We start from the raw sequence: 18,030 nt of genomic DNA on the forward strand, positions 1-18,030 counted from the left end.
TGCTGTAAAGATGAAATGAAGTACTATCAGTAAAAATGCTTGATAGATATGCACTATTTTTAAGAGGATTTCCTTCCTGCCACATGAATTTCTTGAGATGGGTATTTCCCTCAACACATTTTCAACAACAACAAAAATAAAAGTGTGATAATCACAATAATAGTAAGTATAATTAATATTTATTGAGAGCCTAGTATGTTTTGATTATAATTCAGTACATTATTCATACATGGTGTCATTGAATTGTCACAAAACCTCTGAAATGGCTACTATTATCGTTGCCAATTTTACATATGGGAAAACTGAGGCTTAGAGAGACCTAGTGTAAGGTAGGTAACACAGCTAATAAGCAGAGGGGCCAGGACTTAATCGCAAGGCAGTCTGACTCCGGGTCTCCAGCTTGATGCACAACCCCTGCCCCTGTGTCTATTGGACACAGTGATCTCAGTTTCTTATCTAAGAAAGGTAATGGATTTCAGACCCACTTATTCTTCCTAAACTTCCTCTGTTATGGTGGCTTTTCATCAGCGACAGAATCAGATCCTGGCTCCTTAGCAAGACACACTTCTCAGGCATCAGCTGATTTGGCTCTTGCCTGATCCTCGCTCCAGACACTGTCCCATCTACTGTGCCCCAGCCACACCAAACTCCCAGAGATGGCTGAATGAGCTGTGATTTCTTCTATGTCCATTTCTCTGTACCTGTGGTTCTAGAAACCTGTAAAGTATTCCCTCTTCTATACTTCATCCATTTCATTCTGTAAAACCTACCCTCTTCATTCAGCAAACATTTACTGTGTGAGTGCTATCTGCTAGTGTTGGCGCCAGGGATAAATTAAAGACCTAGCTAGACCTATAATGCAGGAGGAGAAACAGAAGGACGAATCCCAAGGTACGGCACAGAATGACAAATGCTGTGCAAGAGAGAAGCATATGGTCCTTTGGCTTTGTTTCTAATTCATTCATTTATTTTTAAAATCTTCGAGGAGACTGCATTGGAACAGGCAGTGTGTTCGATGCTAGTAACACTAGACAGATTTCTTTCTCTCTTACTGCTCTGTTCTTTGGTGGTAGTGAATAAACAATAGTGACAGAATCAATCAATAATTAAAATGATAACTACATGTCAGAGTAAATTGTCTTAAAAACTAAAGAGCCAAATGCCGGAGTGGCTGGGTTAGGGGTAGTGGGACGGTGCTAAGTTAGAGAAAGCAGGCAAAGCTTCTTTGAGACGTAACTTTTGAACTTGGTCTTGAAGATGGAGAAGGAGCTCGCCAGATTAATGGTTTCAGTGAAACGAGGGGACGTTCAAAGTCTCTGAGGCCAAAATGAGCCTGCGTTATTCAAGGACTAGAAAAGAGATCAGTGTTAAAACTTACCAGACTTCCCTTCTCGAGCATCAGGTTGCAGGGAGGGCTCACACGTCTGATAAGAGGACATTCTTTAGTCCCTAGGGAGTGCATATTTGTCTCTGGGACACTGAATCTCTTGAGCGCAGGAGCCACATCTCACTCGCCTTTCTAAGTTACTACTAGTCTCTCTAGTTCATGAGAGGAACTCAATGAATAGCATTGACTTGAATGAATGAAAGAATGAATGAATGTGTCCAATTAAGTAGTCTTGGTCTGGCTCCCTGGGACATATCATCGACTTATCCATTGGCTGCAAAAACGTACAGAGAAATCACTCTTAAAACACAGCACACTCACCTGGAAGATTTATTGGGTATTTTAATCCCAACCTTATTAAAGAATTTTTAATCCTAATTGCCAGGACAGATGTGAGAACCAGGAACTATAAATATTTGTGTGGTTTACTCCGCACTGTGTGTCTGCTTTCATCTCCCTTGGCAGATTCCACGCTCAGAAGCTCATTAGCTGGGCACACACAAAACAGCTATATAATAATTAGTATTGAGGAAGGCTGCATAATAGAACAATGTTCATACTAATTAGTTATTGGGTTAAGGGACACCCCCCGCCTCCAAAGTTTTTGCATTTCTCTCTTCTAACTTTTCCTGGGTCGAGATGGATTGAGAATTTCTGCTTTGTCGTATCTATTGTCATCAGCATTTCTTAAACATCGTAAACGTCATTCCTATTTATTATTTGTGATGTGACAGACATTATGCTATGTCCTTAGCATGCACGGTCTTGCTTAATCCCCACAGCAGCCTCAAGGAGTTTTGTTCATATTTTGTAAAAAAAAAAGTACATTAAGACTGCAGCTAGTACAAGCTCACCCAGCCAGTGAGAGTTCAGGTTTGAACTTGAAGTCAGACAATAATAATGCTTCCCAAGCAATGCTCCCTGCTCATTGAGTATTCTTTAAAAAATTAATAATTTTGGTTTTTGTTTCTGTGATCATCCTAAAGTATTCATATGAGCATGTTTGAGGTGATTTATCACGTCAGATAACTTTTGGCTCAAGCTGGTCTTTGTGTAATAATTGCATCAAAACCCACGGTAACATTTAGCACTGCATTTCTCAAGAGAGAGTCCCTTAAAGGGGTTGCATTCCTGAGAGTAAGACATAGCGGTGCGAAGCACTCACTACATGCAGCGGCCTCCCAGGCTGGACCCTGGAATGGATTCAGGATCACTTCTTCTCCGCTGTGAGATTCACGGCGACTCTGGTGCTTCACAAGGATCCGAGGCACCGCTGTCCTGGTAACAGGCACTGCCGGTAGAGACGCTTCGCACATACGCAGTGGCTGCAGCCAGCTTTGCACCGATGCAAAGCCTCTGGGAACCCACAGGGAAATCAAAACATGCGGCGCTATTGTTGCTCAGGGCACACGGGCAGAGGAAATAAAAAAAAAATAAAGGCTCTTTCTGGAGGAGTAAATAATATTTGTAGAAGAGCTCGTCAGAGATCCGAAGTGCACGAATCAGGTAAAAATGTTTCCAGTGTCCTCCAAGTCAGGCACCCAGGGGACAAGGCCCAGAACTGTTGGCCAGAGGTTAACACACTCACAGTGATCGCTCTTGGGAGGCCTTCGGAAATTGTTTTCATTCTACAGAAAATAGAAAAACATGATTTTCAAATCTTCACCCAGATGCATAAGAATAGTCAGTGAAGCTGCTATGAAGGCTGCTGTCTAAAAATTGTAGAGAAGTCTGGGGAATCTCTTCGGGTTTAATCTTTGCTGCTGCTGTAGCTGCTGCTGTAGACAGAGTGTTGGGTGCATGGAGTCCAAGAATCATGTTGGGGTGTGTGTGCAGGGGACGTAGCTCATTTGCTTGAAATCTGGAAGACAAGAGTGGAGATGAGGGAAAGGATTAGTGAGCATTTGCAAAACCATTAACGAGCATAAAATGCCATATGACACAGTACCAAAGTCACATATTAAAATGACGTGTATTTCAAATTCTCGGGGACACATGAAAAATAACAACAAACTCACATGTATTCTGCACCTCTGCAACTAATGAGGGCTCTCTGAAAGATACACAAAAACGAGAGTGTGTGAAATCTAATTCAGCAATGTATCAGTTTGCTGCCGCTCCAATAACAAAGCAGCATAGACTGGGGGGCGGGGCTTAAACAACAGGCATTGATTTTCTCACAATTCTGGAGACTAGACTCTGAGATCTGGATTTCTGCAGGGTTGATTCCTTCTAGGGAAGGCTCTTTTCCAGGCCTCTTTTCTTGGCTCATAGATGGCTTATCTGCTCCTGTGTCTTCACATCGTTTTCCCTTTGTGGGTGTCTGTGTTCACATGTTCTCCTCTTATGATGACACCGGTTTCACAGCTTTAGAGCCCACCCTGATAACCTCATTTTTAACAGAATTACCTCTTAAAAAACCCGATCTCCAAATATGTTCACATTCTGGGTGTGGGGTTTAGGACTGTAACATGAGGATTTGAGAGGGACGTAATTCAGCCCATCACAATTGAAAAGAAAAGTCCACTTGGAAGCAAATAAAACATGATTTGTGGGGCTGTACCTACTGGAATTTTAAATATTCTAGAGTTCAAGCTTTCCCCTTTTTTCATAAATCATCATTTGATTTTCCAGTAGCACCAGCTGTATAATATTAAACATCAGATATGATCATAGAAAATAATGATGTGCTAAGTGGGAACTTCATTATTATTTATAATAACACGTTTCCATTTCTGACTTAGGCTACCAATATAATTTATGAAATTTTACAGTATGAGAATTTTCCACTTGTGCCCTCATTGTTACAGAAGCAAGCTTTTAAATATTTATTATTGTGTCAGAAATAAATGTCCTTCTTTCCTGCTTTGGGGTGGAAAAAGCCAGTGAATCTGTGTGTGGGGAGATCACTGTCTAGAAGTGTTGGGTCTTGAGAGTGGTCTACAGATAGAGAAAGGGTGGATGCTTTTGTTGAACAGAGAAAATCCAAACATTAACTTCCCCCATCCATGGTTTCTATGGTTTTGTGTGTGTGTGTGTGTGTGTGTGTGTGTGTGTGTGTGGTGTGAGTGTTTGTGTATGCACTCACAGGAGCCTTTAAGCATGTTGCTCTATCCTACCTAACTCCATAGAGTTCTTCAAAGTAACTTTGGAGGACGTGGGAATGTTTTTAGGGCCACCGTTACTACCAGATACGTCAGCACATAGCAACTATCAAACCACCCACCCCACCCTCCCACACACACAGAACCTGAGACTCTAACATAGCTAACAGAAATGTGTATTATTGTGCCCACACATTTACAGACGTTAGTGTATCCACATTCTCAGAGCTGCCTAAATAAAATTAAATATTCTTTGTACACTTTCCCTTGTTTAACTATGTTTGCTTCTCTTCAATTTTATTTAGTACTTAAAAACATTTTTTTTTGCCAAAGATGAAAAAGATAAAATTTAGCAGGTGAATACTGAATACACACACACGTACACACATGTACGTAGCTTTTGATTTTCTTCTGGAAAGACGTACAGATGAAGTACCCCTGATTCTCTTTCTCACTGCTTTTCTCTCAAAGGAGTAATCCACAAAAACTTTCAGCTTTTTGTTTTATGCTTAATGTTTGTACACTTCCAAACAAATGAACAGGTGTAGCTAATGCATAAGGATGGCGTAGACGTGTTGAGCTAAAAATAGGGGTTTAGCTTGGGGAGTCTCTGCCTGCTATACACTTGCATACAGGTCAGATCAAGGAGTAATTCCAACACATTTATAAAGAAAGTGCATCCTGAAAAGCATCCCTGTATTGATGGGTTAGAGAAGCTAACAGATATCACAATTGCTTCCCTTAAAGAAAGGGAAATGGAGGGACAGGAGCAAGAGAGACAGAAAAAGCTGTAGAGAATAGTCTTCGGGTGAAGGGAAAAGAGCTTGTCTGCCGATACTGGGTGAGTTGCTTTGGAAAGTAACTGACATGTTTAAGGATTTTTATTAAGCTTGTTCTGTGTGGTTGGCAAAATAATTTCCTCATCCACTAAAAGTTCAGTTAAATCTACATTACTTACGAGTGTTTTCATAGCGGAAACTTCTATTTTGAGGAGATATAGTTAAGTGCTGAGTCACCTCAAAAGTAAATGGGGGCAAAACAGAGGTTTCTTAAAGGGTCCAGACATGGTTACTTTGTGTCCAGACACAGATGCATATCTTTTGCTCACATCTACTTGCTATCGGAAAGCAAGCATTTGTGGGAGGGCAGATAGTTGAGAGGGAGTGGTAGGTACTGTTATAAAAGAGAGAGTCGATGAGCGAAAAAGAAGGTGGACAGTGAGATAAAGGACAGGTATCAGCATGTGGGCAGCATTGAGGAGCAGTCGTATGTATGTATTCCTTATATAATCCTATAAGTAAATGCATCGAGTCCATAAAAGAAGAAATGAAACACGGGGTTATTACAACATAAGAAATCAAAGAAGAAACAACAGAATTACTACACAGACATTGGACTGACCCGTATCTAGAATGACATATTAAAAAGCATTGTTAAAGGACTATGCTTTTGATTTTTAAATAAAAATTTCTTCCTGTCTTATGGCATGTATCCTATATGCTACCTCAATTTAAACTGAAATATTGGGAAATATAATGCCATGCCAGGACTAGCACCTGGATTCTAGATGGATCACTGTATTGTATATTCACGATGCAAAAAGCCTTATTATCAGTTCTGAGTCACAGCTGACAAGGTGCAAGGGATTAGGTGACAGGGCAGATAATTCTTAAGTACAGACAAGTTTCTTTAAATAGGCTTCTGAGGCATTAACAGGATCTTGGTGATACCCAGGCTTTTGAGAGTATTTACCTTGTGATAGTAGTGTTGGCAGCATACAATCCTTTTTCTTCCTCGGTTCTCAGGCTTTATTGAATGAGTCTCCATAGCTAAGCATTAGTGATCTCTCTGGCACACCGCCAGCTGTCCCTGTCCAGTGGCATTGATCTCTGAATCCAATGTCCATTTCTGAGTGTCCCTAGCTTCCTCGTAGATGAATTCTACCTCTTAGAAAATGTGAAAATCTTCTCCCTATTCTAATTAATATTTCCTCCCATTGTTTTCATGACCCAGATTCATTTTATATAGATTGGTAATAACAGGTTGACTCACTTTAGTTAAAATCCAGGCTCCTCTCAATCATTCTGTATCTTAATCTCCTTTTTATGTTTTCTGTATATACAGCATGCCATCTTAAAAAAAAGGAAATGAAGATAAGCTTATTCCAGAATTCTCAACTCTTCCACTTCTTGGAATGACGTCTCCCCCTTAAGATCTTAAAAAAACCTTTAAATTGACACCTTTCTTTCAAGGCCCACTCACAACCCTATTTGTCCAAGATTTCCCTAATATTAAAATTTGGATGTTTACTTGTATCGACTACATGGCAGTCCCATTCCTAAAAAGGCCAGCGAATAGATGGAGAAGAGACGATGCATGCTGTTTGATTATTGGCCTTTTGAGAATGAGGCTCTAATATAAGTTGCTGATAAATTTTTAAATTAGTACTTCCTTTAAAAAAGTAAATTTGCTCATACATATCTAAAGCTTTAAAAATATCTTGTTCTTTGATCCAGTAGATCCTCTTCTAATAATATATACTAAAGCCACACTTGAACATACAACACTTTATGTGCAAAAAAACCACATCAAATCATGACATATAATAACAAAAAGTGAGAGCATGCCACCTGACCAACCAAAGAAAAAAGATTATAAAAAATGTGGGCTGGAACATCAGAAAGAAATACTACTTGGTCATGTTTCAAAATATATGCAATGGCATGGAAAATAATATAATAGAATTTTTAGTGTAATATACTTTATCGACTGACAAAAATAGCTGCCACATGCACATGATCTTTAATATAAATACATACTTTTAATATAAATACATACTTTACGTTGTCGAAAGACCCTCACATCGAACCATCTTGAAAACGTGACTTGGAACATGAGCCCGATGAAAGCAGAATTGAGTCTCGTTTGCCATTTTACACTAGCATCTAGAACAGCGCCTGATACAGAGTGGATATAAAGCGTATGTTTGCTAAACAAATTTGTTTCGAACAGTAGCAGTAAAATAGGATCTGAGAGAACGTAATTGCCAGATGTTCCCGATGGCCCTGTGGGGAGGATATACCAGGTTTTATTATCCCCAGTTTACAAGAAGCAGGTGCAGAATGATTGATTTGTCCAAGATCCCAGAGGCGGTAAATGGCAGACATCGATTAAAAGCAATTCCCCAGGCGAAGACTTGGTTCTCGATGTAGTCTTAATGGAATTGTTTCTTCCTTGCCTTACCAAACAAATGGCCGTGGTGCCACTCATTACTTAAATGTCCATCCAGATTTTGTTTTCTATTCAGAATAAAAAAAAATTATGGGCTCAGAATTTATTGTAGCATGGCTCATATTAACTTCTATGCCTCTTCTCACAACCTCTCTTCTTAGCTATCAGCAGCTCCTATGCATTGAAAGAATTGTCTGGGCTAGCTTTGAGTTTTCTACATAGAAAGTGGGAAAGATGGCGCTCCAGGTGCTATGTACGAATCATAGCAATATGAGGAGCCTGAATCCTTCCTAGGGTATTTCTTTTTAGGAGAGTCTTAGGACTTTCTGAACACTTTCAAACGTATCTTAAAACAACTTGATTTTATTAAAATAATAAAAATGTCGACATACCTACCATGAGAGGTGAGTACTATCCCTCGGAAACTTGCAAACTGCCCCGCAAAAGGATGCAAGATTGTAAACCCAGGAAGTTAAAACAGCCACGGGGACACCACTGTGAGTTTCCATCGCAATGACATCTTGATAGGGATCAAGCAAGGGAACCACGGGCGAGTCACTTCTCAGGCAGGTGCTCTTTCCTCACACATTTTGACAATAGCTCATTTCCTGTTTACATCCATTTCTGCTTTACAGCCTTGATGCAGATGGGGAAGAGTGACATGTAGCCTGGGGTGTTATTTGATGTGTGGCATGTGTATACTTTCTTCCCTTGACTCTTTTCAGTGTGAACTAAAGTGCCCTACTGTGTCACATCAAATGGTGATCCCATTGGCTCTTAAAACCTTTGAGAGTAGTCGTGATGACTCAGTTACAAAGCACTTTGCGTTACCCAGTGAGAGCCCTGCTCTTGGCCAATTCATGACCCTCATGCTCATAGTAAAGATTTTTTTACTGTAACCTTGAAAGGCTACTAAAACGGGATATTACTTTTACCTACTTAAAAACAAAAGACCAAAAAAAAAAGGGGTTGAGAAATTTGGATAAATTTTATGTACATATGTTTGTAATTTTATGCTTTATAAAATATTCTTGTTTGAAGAAAAACTGAAACACTGCAAGATTCTGATTGAGTTTACACTCCTTACTTTCCTCGAAAATACTATTTTCTGTATACCGATGGACTGACTCTTTATTTCCCATTCAAGTGTTCATCTCTTCACTCTGTGTGTAACCAGCATTTCAGGAGCCCCTTTCGTGTACAAGGCACTGAAGACACGGATGCAAAAGATAGACACAGTCTCTACCCTCTTAGAACGAGGAAAATGCATATTAAATAATGAGATACGAAATTAATAGTTCGGTTCTCATTTTGGTAAGAACAATGAGAGGCACAATGAAAGGAGCTCACTGTGGGTGAAACAAGCTTAATTAACCTGGGAGCTCTGGGAAGGCTTCCTTGAGGAAGTAAAATTGAAGCTAAGATCCTAAGGATGAGTAGATGTTGGCTAAGCAAAATTGAGATAGTAGGAGAAAAAAAATGCTGAGGTAGAAAGAACGTAATGTGTAAAGGCTGAGATGGAAATTACCAAGGAAAATTCAAAGAACCACCGTAAGGAAGATGCATGTATGGTGAGCAAGTGAGGCATGAGCACAAATCGTGCTACAGATTTATTTATTTCATTAAACATTTACTAATCAACTATCGCGCACTAGGCACTGTTATGGGCAGAGGATATAACCGTGAGTAGAGATTCTGCCCTCTCACTGGAGATAAATGCTCTGATAGGGGAAATAAAGAGAAATGGCTTCTAAATAAAAGCAAAGAGTCGACAAATTATAAGGGGTGTCAAAACTGGTACTTGAAAGATGAGAGGCATTAACAAGACGGAGGTAGTAGTGGAAGTGTGGGATTGATGGAATGAGATGTTGGTTTTGAAGGTCAAAGACTAGGAGAGAAAAAGAATCATGGGCTTCCGGGATGGGAATAAGCATAAATGTAGAGATTCAAGGAACGGGAGGTGACGTGAACAATGAGCGAGACAGAAGCACAAAGTGAGACCAATAGGTAGTTACCACGGATGTGATTGGCGGAGACGATGCTGCGTTGTAGACGTCAGACGAAGCGCTGGGGAATGGCCTCCCCTCTGATTCCGCCGCCGCATCGCTGTGCACCTTGAGGAACCACTGATGCTCTTTGGTCTTTATTTCCTCATCCATTCCATAGGGGAGTTGAACTAGGTTCTTTAAGGGTCACAGATTCCATGATGCTATTTAAAAACCCTCGCACAGACCGGGGAAAGCTTGAAAGGTTGTTCACAGTTTTTGAGGCCACAGAGACAAGTAGCGACAGAGCTCATTGAGTCTGTCAGTAAAACGTACATAAAAGTCACACAAAAAACTGCTTTTGATCGGAAGCAATAGTATCGACCCCATTTTCTCCTTTACTCTAAAATTTTGAACACTTTGTTATGTGAGAAGTCAAAGTAACCTCGCGCAAATGCAAATTCTTCCTTCTTCACACTGCTTTTTACTGAAGATAACCTCACTTTTTCTATTTAGATGGAGCCCAAAGTGGACTTAAGTTCTGCAGTGTGTCAAACAAATGCTATAATGACTTGGCAGTTTGTCAAAAGAGATAATAAATTGATTGACATTATGCAGATTAGATGGGCAATAGGTTGATTTCTTTATTTAGCAAAGTGTTCATTAATGGATTTGAAAGAAAAGTCCATCCCAGGTAACAGGAAGAGGATGTTCTCCTTTACCTAGGAGAACTGAGGGGAGAGTCCCTTTCCCAAATGTTCCCTGAAATGAACAACCTACGTTAGTTAGATCGAATAATGTTTACTATCAGAATAACTTCAAGCTTTATTAAATAAATGTGTACCAACACCTGATCAGTAGGCATCCATTAAGACTTATGTGTGAAATAGGGACATGCCGCCCCAACTATTCCGATTCTTGCCACAAACACTCACTGTACTGAAGAGCTAGAGCATTCCCCAGTAAGGAATTTGGAGAAATTGAGACAAGGGAAACCAGAGTTACACCCAGTGAACATCCTAGATTATTCCCTGAGGATACTATTCTGATATACAACTGGTGCTTAAAATGCAACCAAGGACTGGGCATTATTAAGTGTTCGGTCACTGGCTATTTGTTCAGAGATTAAACAGAAAACTTTCTTTGACCTGATAGGTATCCTTGAACTTGGAAGTTCTGGTTATCTCACCTTGCATGGGTCGAAAGAAGGAGACATTTATAATGACAAGCAAAAATAGAGTGAAAGTGTGAAGTCTCTTTGATATAGAAAGGAAGAAGCTCAGGGTAGGCATGAACAAAACGTATACTTGTGAGCAGCAATTTATCAGGATTTTAGCAAGTCCTGACCTAATCGTGTGTGGTACACTCTGGAAGTTTGAGGGAAGGAAGCTGTAGGAATGCTACTTCCTTAGTTTATGAAGTTTAGCACTTATCTGAGTTGGTAATGAGGATAAGAATGGAAAAAGTAAAAGCTCTGCTTAAGTATAAAGTGGGATTTGTATCACATTTGTGATTAGCATCATGTCTCCCCTCATCGCTAATCCGAGAGCCCTCTTGGCCCTGATCCTTGCTGGCCGTTGCTTTTGTCCTAGTATTCCTCCGTTGCTTAGCACATTCAATGACCTGTTCGGTCAATATGTCCTAGTGATGATGAAGACTATTAATAATATAGAGAAATGACCTCTTGTTCTTAGTCTATTATCCCACTAATGATAACTGCTAACCTTTATTGAGCACAGTCCATTGTGCCATGCTTTATTGTCAATGGATTTAATACAGCTCATTTTGTTTGGACATTAACCCTGTGAAGTGGTACTATTCATATGTCCATTCACAGGTGAAGAATCTGAGACAAAAATACATAGATGAACTTTCCCCGAGTCTCATAACTTAGGGATGGAGCCAGGATTTAAACTCTGGCAGTCTGGCTCCAGAGCCTGTACCTAACCCAGACGTTTCTGCCACTACTGTAGACCAAATGGGGGAAGGATCTTGAAAGCATTTAGCAATATCCTTTCACTTGCCGGCCCAGGGATTCTGACCATTCTCATCTTTGGAGCCAAAATTGACATGACCTATCTATTCTGCATTCTCGTATGCTTAGGAAAAGGGAGATGGCAAGGTGATTAAATGGAAAAGGTTAGAGTCTTTTGATTTAAAATTTCATAATTTTATTTACCTGGTTTAGCCCAGGTTAGTACATTCTATTTGCTTCACTCAAGAGTAGAAGAAGTCCCTACAGAGTCCAAGCTCCCTGCAGTTCATAGCTGGTCCTTCATATGTGAATAGCTGGCCAACTATAGAAGCAGAGGGCAAATCAGAAGCGGAAGCACGTCGGAATTGTCCATCAGAAAATATGCTCATCATCGGTCCCATGGAAAAAGAAGGCGGGAAGTGAGGGGCCAAGCAAAGCTCTCGTAGCTCTCCTTTGAGCAGTGACCCGGCTCATTCTCTCAGAGATGACTCGTGTATCTGTTCCTCAACTGGGATCCCCAGACAGGGCAACCAATAAGATAACAGGCATTAATAGGTGTTCACGTAGAGCTAGACTGCATCACTTCTGCCTCTTCTCATAGGCACTCTCTTGGCAAGAACAGGTACATACACAACACACAAAGGTACCTTGTCTATCATCTAATCATTTCATTGCTGGCCAGTTATAAGGAAAGCGGCTTTCCGCCCATAGCTTACTAATGTGCTGCTTTTCTTTCTTTCTCTTTTTCCTTTTAATTGCAGCAGAATCGAAGAAGAAGAAAAAGGAAGGCAAGAAACAGGAGAAGATGCTGGACTAAAAGAGGCCACCTTCTGTGGAACATAAAAGGACATCAGCAAACAGGATCAGTTAACTATTACATTTATACCTACTGTAGGCTTTTTATTCAAAAATTATCTATAGCTTAAGTATACAATAGGCAGAAACAAAAAGAAAAGAACATTTTTGTAGTAGCATTTTTTAAATGTATACCATAGTACCACTAGGGGCTTATAATAAAGGACTGTAATCTTGTTTAGAAAGTTGACTTATAGTACATGATAAGTGATAGAAAATTGAGGTAAGTTTTTTGAAGTTATGTGATATTTTACATTTAAATTTTTTTTTACATTTTTTTTTTCTTTTGGCAGCAAGTTAAATGTTATGACCATGTAAACTACTTCTCTTGTTAGGTAATTTTTTTCACCTAGACTTTTTTTTCCCAATCAAGAAAAACATATGCTAAACAAAGCAGCAATAAAATATAATCATCCCACTTGAGGAAAGTATCTTGATTTCTGCCAGTGGATTAAAAATTTTGTAGTCAGCATAGGAGGGAGAGGGGGCAGAGCATGCACTAGTTCAGTGTCGACTTTTTTTTTTTTTTTTTTAAGAAAAGCATTAAAACATGAAATTGTTTCACTTTGGCAGAAACGTTTGTTTTCTTGATGAAACTATTTTTCCATTTTTTTTTTTTTTTTTTTAAGAAAAGCATTAAAACATGAAATTGTTTCACTTTGGCAGAAACGTTTGTTTTCTTGATGAAACTATTTTTCCATCTGAGGGAAAAAAATGACTAGGAAAATAAATCAAGGTGATGCTGAAAAAAAGGTGCTTTTGTGTGCAATAATTTGATATTGTCACCCTTCTGCATTTGCCACCTACACTCCCCCGGTCAACCTGTTAGCAGTGAGAATTTATCATACAAACTAACTCGCTCTTGAGCACGAATGTTCTAGAGAGTTTATTTATATAGACGTCTATATCTATATATTTTTAACTTTCTGTCAATATGTAGTGGGTTAGACTGGTGCTCCTGAATTGAACAAAAGTCCCACAGTGATCTAGCAGTTAGGAAAATGCTCTTCTTGTATTTAATAAATCTGAGCTTCCACAGTACCAAATCCCAAATCAGTAACACAATGCAAAATGATACTTTGTGCTTGATTTCCATAAACCAAGACTTTCTACTCTATTATACTACCCCCGCCCCCCATATCTACTGGGCTCTGTGCTTCTGTTATTCAGGGAAATAAAGTCTTGGAAATTATCTGAGATTAGCATCAAAGTATTTCTCCTGAAAAAGTCACCTCTAATTTTAAAGTGGTAAAATGCAATAAACAAATACCTATCTACTAAGATAACTGTGTCCATTTTCAGAAATGATGGTTTCAACATGTCTTAGGCTAGCCATAAAATAATTACAAGCCAATCTGATGATGCAGCCAGGATATCTTCAAAGCTAAACTGTTTCTACCATCTAATCGAAGACTCCACTTGAGCTAAGAATGTTGGAGGGTCCATACCTCCCCACTAAGTCAAAGCCAACTGCTAGTGGTGAGGGGGAGCTGGTAAGAAAAGGAATGGGCTTCTGGGCACATACACGGAACAATTTATAGACTGGTGCTTAATATAAGCAGAGGACCTTGTAAAGTGCAAATGACAGAAACATGAATAGTGAATGCAGTCTTTTCATAAGCAGAATTTAATGGGAAAATAAAACTCATGAGAATGGATGGAGTAGATGAAAGAAAGGCATTGTCTTGAGTGGATATTTTGACAGCCAAGTCCCATAAGGATAGGGATGATGGAAGAGTCTGCAGCACATTTTGTTAGCCTCTCACCTAATATTGCTTCTCCATCAGCATTTAGCTGAAATAGCAGCCTGTGAATCAGGAATCGGCTAAGGTGAACTAGAACAAAATCTCCCAAAAGAAGCCTAGTCCTGTAAATAACTGTGCACCCCTCTTTATTCACAGGGCATCGGAAGAAGCCAGGGTTCTTTGTTGTGTTGAGCATGAATTCTAACAAACTGTATAATAATAAGTCCCCGATTCTCTGTTAAAGAGGGTTAGAATGCTGATCCCCATCGCATAGTCTATGAAAGTAAGACTTCCTCTAAGTCTGGAGAGTTACTCTACCCCAGCCTCAGCTTTAAACATCTTGCTAAATCTCACCCAAGTATTGAAAACATAAATACAAAAAGACAAGCTCCAAAAATCACCGATTCTCACAAAAAGGAAAAACAACGAAGACCATCATCAGTTCCCAAATGTTCTAAGTTTTAGCAACTTTACCCTAAAGTTAATTAAGCCCTGAGGAAGGAAAGGAAAATGTAAAAATGTCAACTGTGTTTCCTTAAATGGACTTGGAGCGTGATAAGCCTTCTTCCAGTAATTTGAAGGGCGTAAAGCTACCTCACCCAACCCCTAGAAAAACAATCCTTCAGTGACCAGAAAGTGTCCTCGTTCAGCTCAGTGACTGAATCCTCCACATTTGTCCTCTGTTAAGGCTTTCTGACTTATCCTGAGTACGTGAATGCTGTCACACTCGTTATATATAGGTATTATCAAGAAGAGGATCTTGGCTAAAGACATTTTGACTTCATATATTTTTGGAAGGACATCCTAACGTTTTGTTAACTCTGTAGGAGAAGAACCTCAAACAGAATTTAATACTTCGGATATTTATCAAGTGAAATTCTATTAAATTGTATGGGTGAGAAGGCATTAGCATAAAAAAATTAATTTTGGTTCTTGATCCTTGCATATAAGGAGCCTTATTTAAGGAAAGACAGGCTACAATTCTTTTCCCATAGAGAAGATGGATATTTCTTTAGGAATACGAAATACACATTTTGTCCCCATAACACGTAACTCTTGGCTCCACAATTCTGAAAGTCTTTAATTATTTTATAATGTCATTAAATGAAAGACAGCAGTAAATATGCTTTAAGAGGCACTGAATGAAGCAATAGAAAATACTACCTTTCACAAACTGTATTATTTTAACCCATTTCCTGTTTAGAAAAAAAAAAGTGCCACTTGCTCACTGCCAGTGTTAATTTAATTTTACATAAACACGCTCTTTGAGGCTGAAGCAAATCTGACTAGTTTTCATTGTGAAAATAAAATGTAAAAACTGTTCTTGGAATTATTGCTCAACAGAACTTGTCTCTAATCCTAATGTAACAGAAATGTATACATAAATCTGTTTCATCAAATGAATCTTTGGCTAACAACTGTTCCAGAACAATGTTCACATCAAGCGTAGGAATGCTACGTTTTCTAGGATTTGACATTTTCCGCAATCGAGAATTACTATTAGTAGTGGAAAGACCACTACTAAAAACAGAATGCTATAAATAGAATGATGTCATTTGTTTCCAAAGACTATCAATAGACTAGAGTGATGCAAAAATAATAATAAAAGTGGGATATTTTTGTGGCGAACTTTGGGGTGAGGTTAGGACTGCTCTCCACGAGTTATCTTGGGGTAAACGCTGCAGCCACAAGCGCCGCCACTGTGTATTCTCGGGGCAAATGGGAAATGGGTTAGAATAGTTCTGAAACATAAAAATTAGGACTCGATCAACCTTTAGCCATGGAATATTCTAATAGAGTGAAGCAAAGGGCTTCCTTCTCATTAATCTCCAAAAATAATAAGATAAACATCCTTGGACATGGAATATCAAAGCGCTCATTTTCCTTTTTATTTATTTTTATTTATTTATTTATTTTTGCCCCCGGCATGCTTTTAATTCGTTTTAACCCTTAAGCTTTTAAAAGAGGAATCGTTCAGAAGACAAGGTTGTAGGGGAGTCATTTTCCAACACTCCTCATATAAACCCAAACTTTAGATTCTTCTTTGGAGTAAAACGGGCTCTTTACTGTCTACAAGGTTATTTCTGAGTTGCAAAATTCCTCTGCATGCCTTTCCCTGCATTACCATGTTGTTCTCCTGTATTCCTCCATTTGACCCAGGCTGCCATGTCAAATAGAAAGTAAGATGACACTGTTTTCTTACATCTGGAAACCTTAATATCAGATAGTAATTGCTCCAGGTCTGTCGAAGAAGGTACAGAGTCTTGGAACATATTTACAGGAGGAGAAAGGGGCAATGTTATTCAGAGCATCCAGCAAGTGATGCCTGCCTCAAACTTATGTAGACTCCAATCTCCCTAGAAATAAAACATGTGGAACATTTTAATCAGAGAAAAACATATCCAAACCTTATAAATCCTCCCCCTCCTCACAGTTTCGGTTCTTCCCAATCATTCACTTTTCCCAACAAGGCACCAAAACTAAAGTAAAATGTTCAATCCGGTTAGCGACTCAAATAAAATAATGTAATTCAAGAATATCTCAACACAAAGGAATGCAGACCTCCATGGATGGACTAATCAAAGGGAAAAAGAATAAAAGATCATCAAAGTAATGAGAAATGAGGTCAGCGCTAACGGGGTTCAGGTGCCAGAGGAATCATTTTATTTCTTCTGTGAGAGACACTGCTTCTTCGATCAAGAGAGGAAACTAGGAATGTTGGCCAAGAGCGTTGGTAGTTCAGGTTTCTTCAGGTTTTTCAAATCCTTACTAACATAGCTACTAAACAGCTCGTATCCCATTAATTTCCTCAAGATTTATGTAAGATAGGTGGCAACGTTCTCAACTGACCAGATCTGATTTAACAAGCGGACTGATCCTTCTCTGAGTATAATTTTGATCAATCTTAGTCCTATGACAACTAGGAAAAAAGAAATGCTTGGGGCTTGGTGACAAGAAGACTCTGGATTTTTGTCCATGCCTCAAAGTGACAATTTTAACCTTTCAGCTCATAATTCCAACTCCGATTAATTTATCCAGTGTTTTACAAAATCCACCAGTCCCTAAAAGTTTCACCCTCAGTGTCCCAGGCAACTTGGTCAATATTTTATTTACCAGCTCTCCGCTGTATATTGTGGATTCTTAATTTCCCACTTTGGACTATTAATGTCAATCCCATTGATTTTTATGCCATCGTAGCTCAATAATTAATTTTACTTACTCCGTAATCTCTGGGGGTCTGTGCCCTGTTCTCCCCAGCAGCCCTCCCCTTCTCATTCCTACATTTAGCGTTCCTTGGTTGCAAGTAATAGAAACTACTGTTCTTAAACCAAAGTGTATGTGGGCATGCACAAAATAATTTTTTTGTTTTGTTTTTCGTTTGTCCGCTCAATAGGGCAAGGAAGAATGATGTGTTAAATGATTTCTTGAAAGGATAATCAATAATTCAAACAATCGAGTAGAAGAACTTGGGGAAGAATAGAGGATAAGAGGAACATTAAGAAAGATATACCTGAAACTTACTGGATGTCATTAACCAATGTCACACACACACACACACAAATTAATTAAAAAGAAAAAAGGCCTAACATATAGTAAGGTATAAGAAAATTTAATTTTAAGTAAAACAAAATATATAAATGAGGTACTTTTTTACATGATAACATTTGTAAATCCCATCCATGTTGATGAGGTTGACATAGTAACAGGAAGTGGGTGGGAAATAAACTGCATTTGGGCAGAAGAATTT

The 18,030-nt window shown here is 39.0% G+C and overlaps 1 long non-coding RNA gene across 1 annotated transcript in view; it reads right to left on the reverse strand.

The window, feature by feature from the left end:
- Window positions 1-7,250: 7,250 nt before the first annotated feature.
- Window positions 7,251-18,030, reverse strand: part of LOC111739207 — a 90,614-nt gene continuing 79,834 nt past the window's right edge. Inside the window, exon 3 of the long non-coding RNA XR_002780173.1 lies at window positions 7,251-7,448. This is a non-coding gene — a long non-coding RNA (uncharacterized LOC111739207). The remainder of the gene's footprint in view (window positions 7,449-18,030) is intronic.

The sequence above is a fragment of the Pteropus vampyrus genome, unplaced genomic scaffold (genome assembly GCF_000151845.1).
Source record: "Pteropus vampyrus isolate Shadow unplaced genomic scaffold, Pvam_2.0 Scaffold48, whole genome shotgun sequence".
Lineage (NCBI taxonomy): Eukaryota > Metazoa > Chordata > Mammalia > Chiroptera > Pteropodidae > Pteropus > Pteropus vampyrus.